At 37.0% G+C, this 6000-nt stretch overlaps 1 protein-coding gene across 2 annotated transcripts in view; it reads left to right on the plus strand.

Moving 5' to 3' along the window:
• MTMR2 (myotubularin related protein 2) overlaps nucleotides 1-6000 on the plus strand; it is a 132349-nt gene that overhangs the window by 40208 nt on the left and 86141 nt on the right. The window lies entirely within an intron of this gene.

The raw sequence follows: 6000 nt of genomic DNA on the forward strand, positions 1-6000 counted from the left end.
TTCCCAGTTCCCAATTTTAATGAGGACCTTATTTACATTAATGAAGGTCATTTGTTGGTGAGCATAACTGAGACTGTATCTCTTTCTTGTATTTCACTTTCAAAACAGAATCCAACAAATGTAAGAATGCAGATTATAAACATCTGTAAAGACTACTGCTTGTCCTTATCTATCTTTTGTGAAATGTCATAAAATAATTGTTTGCGTATGACATAACTTCAAACATCACTAAAAATAATAGAGATTTTTATCTTTATAATATGGATATTTGTTGTGCTAATTATGAAGGCTTCATAGTATCTTTAGCTATCATCTTGACACATAACATACATTTAGGGCAGGGTTCATCATTAATAATACTGGATATAAATCCATCGTTTCCTCTCAACTTTTTTACTATTTAAAAATATATGTTTTATATATGTACCTAACTTTTGTTTATTCATTATGTTAATGTAAATCCACTGTGGGCCTATAGGCTTCTTGATAATTTTGAATATTTTGGGCTTACTTCTAGGTAGGTTGTGTTAGTTAAAAACACTGTTTTTAACTTCCTGTTGTGACTGATAAAGAACTCATATTAGAAATGCGAGAAATGTTACTTTTGCTTGTTGCTATACTTACATTATTAATATCATATTCTACCTGCTGTTTCTTGCCTGAAATAAAATATATATAAATGGTTCAAAATAAACCATCTGCATGTTCTTGTGAGGGCTTAAACTACTTGAGTGGGTACATACAGGAATTGCAGTGCATCGCAGGATGCTGGGGATGGTCTCTGCTGTCTGCTTCTCTGCAGGCAGGTCCCCTTCATATCCTCGGACACCAGATGTATTATAAATAAGAGTGACTGACTTACATTGGGACAGAATGAGGGACATAATGTTAATCTGTATGTTAAACATAATTTATTTCTTATGTTTGTTAGATACTTTTTAAAATTTAGAACAGTTTAAGATTTACAGAAAAATTGCCGAGTGTTTTTTAATTTTGTTCTGAGCTCTGTTTTACTTTACTAAGGAAGCACCATAGGGTACTCCAGGCTAATCTTGATATTTCCTAAAATCATCATCCATTTCTCAAGGAGCCCAGGTTTCTTTTGTTGGAGAATGGTATTGGAAACCAACATCTGGGCACTAGGTGTGCTTACTTTCTTATTTTAGTTTTCACCAAAAAGGAACAAAGCACTTTTTTTTTTCCTGAAGCAAAAGATCATTTGCATGCATTTTATTTGGAGGTAATATTCTGGGTAGGGTGATCCTGTTTTCTCTACAGATTTAACATTAGACACAAAAATGTCCTGACTTATTGACTTTCTCAGTACTATAGGGTACCAAGGGTATCTTTTGAATTTGTACATCACCTTCATGACAGTCAGAATTATCCCCATTAGTACCTTATGAATTTAGCATCTTTCACAGAGGGTCCCTCAGAATTTTTACGAGATGAACGAAGAGACAGTTGTTAAATGTTAAATTAAGAAGAAGATAGTTTTCGGCAACCAAGGTTAACTACTTTCTGTAATAGTGTATAGACTGCCTGTTACCCTGTTCCCTGAGTTTTGTTGTTGTAATGTTTTTATTTATTTTCGAGAGAGTGCAGGAGAGAGGCAGATGGGGACAGAGGATCTGAAGCTGGCTCGCACTGACAGCAGGAAGCCTGATGTGGGGCTTGCACTCACAAACCATGAGATCATGACTGGAGCCAAAGTTGGATGCTCAACTGACCGAGCCATGCAGGTGTCCCCATGATTCCTCAGTTTTAAGGATATTTTTAGTTGTCAGTCTTTTTTTCAGGTGTGGGAGGGAGAAGAATGATTAGCATTACATCAGATGTTGTAGCCTTTAGAAGATGCATCCTAATTTCAGATGTGTGCTCTTTTCAGAGGTGGGGTGGGGAAAGGGAAGTGCTTCTTTTTTTTTTTTTTTTAATGTTTTATTTATTTCTGAGAGAGAGAGAGAGAGAGAGAGAGAGAGATAGCATGAGCAGGGGAGGGTCAGAGAGAGAAGGAGATACAGAATCTGAAACAGGCTCCAGGCTCTGAGCTAGCTGTCAGCACAGAGTCCGATGCGGGGTTTGAACCCACGAACTGTGAGATCATGACCTGAGCCGAAGTCGGATGACTAACCGACTGAGCCACCCAGGCGTCCCAAGGAGGTGCTTCTAATACTTGAAACAAATCCAGCTTGCTATTGATCCATTTATACATGATTCTTCTCATTTAGCTTTCACAACAATCCTGTGAGATGGATATTATTACTCCATTTGACCAGTGAGAAACCTGCTAATTCAGAAGAGATAAATTAAGTCCTGTGCTTAAAGCCACACAGCTCAGTCTTGCCCTTATGTGGTCTCGGGTTGGTCATATTCCTGTACAACACATTATCCAGAGAGACTATCCTTCCAAGACTCGGCTGCTCCTTTCAAATGTGCAGTGAGATTTTCTTAAGTAACAAGGACTATCTTTAATACATTCTTTGAGGTAGTAATAACAGCTTTCAATATTACTTCCTTAATACATGAAAATTCCCTTTTTAAATAATCAGAATAAGGCTTTTTGTATTAAAAATCTGATCTCCTCTCTCCCCAATTTTGTTAGTGGATGGATATTTTACTTTTAGTATGTATACCTTTACTGGCCATAAAATAGAAGTGTGCTAGTTAATTCTAGGTGGACCCTACCTGGAGACAGCTGCGTGTTGTTCTCTGCCTGATCATGGTTTGGCTCTATGTGTGAGGTGAAGGGCTTGGTGCGGTAGTTGTGGATATGATCATCACAGTTGATTTGAAGTTGATTAACCTCTAGGCTCTGAGTTCTCCACAGAGTCTCAGTCCTTTATCCCTGCCCTGAGCCTTAATCTTTTTAAAGCTCCTTTGTAACAGCTTTTAAGTAAGTATAAGAAACACCTTGCATCGAAAAGCTAATCCAATTTCGTTAAAGATCTTAAATCACATTACATAAGTTTTCTGCTACAGGTATTATGCAGTGACACTAGTGTTAGTTGGTCAAGAGGTGAATATAAGAGCTTCTGTTAAAGATTTCTTACTGAAACAAGATTTGTTGCTTCTGTGCCAGTAAAGGAGAGGGGGAAATTAGAGGAGCAATGGATCTCTGCTAGGTATCTCAAACTTGTATTTATCCATGTGCATTTCTCTTTGCATTTTTCATCTTTTTAGCCCTGCTTGTTGTGGAAAAAGTCAGATACAGATAAAATCCAGTACATGTCTTTCTGAAAAATAGAGCACAAATTCAGCCTTTGTAAATGGAATCATGTGTCCTCATGAATAATTGTAGAGTGTTTTTCTTCATTTGTTCTTCGCTTTGCAGTGAAAGTTATTTAATTAAAAAAACTAAAAGTATTTTTTCATACATTTTTTCCTGCCCCCCCTTTTCTCTCTGTCCCGTTTTCATACAAAAATTGTAAAGAAAATAATTTTTTTAAAAAAATAAATAAATCTGCAGTTTTAAAAATTAGGCTTTCTTTAATAAGAGCACATTTTTAAAGTTTGACGCATAGTGGAATTAATCTAGGAAGCTGGTGTCTGGTTTATTTGCTGACTAAAATAATTCTCATGAAATGCAGGATTTTAAAATTCAGATCCACAGCTCTCTTTATAAAGTGCAATTTGTATAACATTGGGTTTTAGTTAAAATAATTGAAAGTCGGGCCATACAGCATTTTTTTCCTTGTGATGGCTGTGATAGTGCACTTCCACCAATGTTTATCTGTAATTCAAAATCAGATATTAAAATGGATTGCATTTTATGTCTGCTATCTCTTTTAGAAGACCTGTTTGATCTTAGAATGTATGTCATATGTTCTATGTTATAAATATATATTTCAATGAAAAGATCATGGTCAGTATGTTAATAATAGACTCATCAGGTGATTCCAGTCCATTATCTTTTTTTCCTAATAGGAGATATTTGGATAGTAATCAGAGATAATGTTGAAAAAAACTTTGAAGAAATTATGTGAGTAAAATTTGGAAGAGAGACAGGACAGAAGACAGTCACTAATACACCTCTGTCATCAAAGAACAACCAAAATCCATCTGAAAATGTAGATAGTTGTCTCATATTAATCTTTAATAGGAAAATGATTTCAGTCTAAACTCTCACGATTTCCATTTTACTGCAACTTTTCTCTCCAAAGTTACCATTAACTCTCTTTTGTAAGATTTTGTATCTTTTATAACAACACTAGTTTTTTTTATTATGAAAGTAATATAATGAAATAAAAATTTGTGGGAAATTGAAATAGGATTAAGGAAAAAATTAAAATCACCAGAACTTTTACTACGCTTATTCTTAGTAATTTTTTCTTAAATAGTTTATTGTCAAGTGGTTTCCATATAAAACCCAGTGCTCATCCCAAAAAGTGCCCTCCTCCATACCCATCACCCCCCTTGCCCTCTTCCCCATCCTCATCAGCCCTCAGTTTGTTCTCAGTATTCAAGAGTCTCTCATGGTTTACCTCCCTCCTTCTCACCCACTATTTTTCCCCTTCTCCTCCCCCATGGTCCTCTGTTAAGTTCCTCTTGATCCTCCAATACATGCAAACATGCGGTATCTGTCCTTCTCTGCATCACTTATTTCGCTTAGCAGAACACCCTTAAGTTCCATCCATGTTGCTACAAATGGCCAGATTTCATTCTTTCTCATTGCCATGGAGTATTCCATTGTATAGATAAACCACATCTTCTTGATCCATTCGTCCGTTGATGGACACTTAGGCTCTTTCCATGTTTTGGCTATTGTTGAGACTGCTGCTATGAACATTGGGGTACATGTGCCCCTGTGCCTCAGCACTCCCATATCCCTTGGTTAATTCCTAGCAGTGCTATTGCTGGGTCATAGGGTAGTTCTATTGTTAAGTTTTTGAGGAACCTCCACACTGTTTTCCAGAGGGGCTGCACCAGTTTACATTCCCACCAACAGTGTAGGAGGGTGCCCGTTTCTCCACATCCTCGCCAGCATCCAGAGTCTCCTGATTTGTTCATTTTAGCCACTCTGACGGGCGTGAGGTGGTATCTCAGTGTGGTTTTGATTTGTATTTCCCTGATGATGAGTGACGCTGAGCATCATTTCATGTGTCTGTTGGCCATCTGGATGTCTTCTTTGTAGAAGTGGCTGTTCATGTCTTCTGCCCATTTCTTCAATGGATTATTTGTTATTTGGGTGTGGAGTTTGGTGAGTTCCTTAGAGATTTTGGATACTAGCCCTTTATCTGATATGTCATTTGCAACTGTCTTTTCCCATTCTGTCAGTTGCCTATTAGTTTTATTGTGTCCTTTGCAGTGCAAAAGCTTTTTATCTTGATGAGGTCCCAATAGTTCATTTTTGCTCTTGATTCCCTTGCCTTTGGGGATGTGTCAAGTAAGAAGTTGCTGCGGTTGAGGTCACAGAGGTTGTTTCCTGCTTTCTCCGCTAGGGTTTTGATGGTTTCCTGTCTCACTTTCAGGTCCTTTATCCATTTTGAGTTTATTTTTGTGTATGGTATGAGAAAATGATCTAGTTTCATGCTTCTGCATGTTGTTGTCCAGTTCTCCCAGCACCATCTATTAAAGAGGCTGTCTTTTTTCCATTGGATACTCTTTCCTGTTTTGTCAAAGATTAGTTGGTCATACATTTGTGGGTCCAATTCTGAGTTCTCTATTCTATTCCATTGGTCTATGTGTCTGTTTTTGTGCCAATACTATACTGTCTTGATGATGACAGCTTTGTAGTAGAGGCTAAAGTCTGGGATGGTGATGCCTCCCGTTTTGGTTTTCTTCATCAATATTACTTTGGCTATTTGGGGTCTTTTGTAGTTCCATCCAAATATAGGATAGTTTGTTTTAGTTTTGAGAAGAATGCTGGTGCAATTTTGATTGGGATTGCATTGAATATGTAGATTGCTTTGGGTAGTCATGACATTTTAACTATATTTGTTCTTCTGATCCATGAACATGGAATGTTTTTCCATTTCTTTGTCTTCTTCAATTTGCTTCATA

The sequence above is a fragment of the Hyaena hyaena genome, unplaced genomic scaffold (assembly GCF_003009895.1).
Source record: "Hyaena hyaena isolate Hyena2069 unplaced genomic scaffold, ASM300989v1 scaffold_882, whole genome shotgun sequence".
NCBI classification, from domain to species: Eukaryota; Metazoa; Chordata; class Mammalia; order Carnivora; family Hyaenidae; genus Hyaena; species Hyaena hyaena.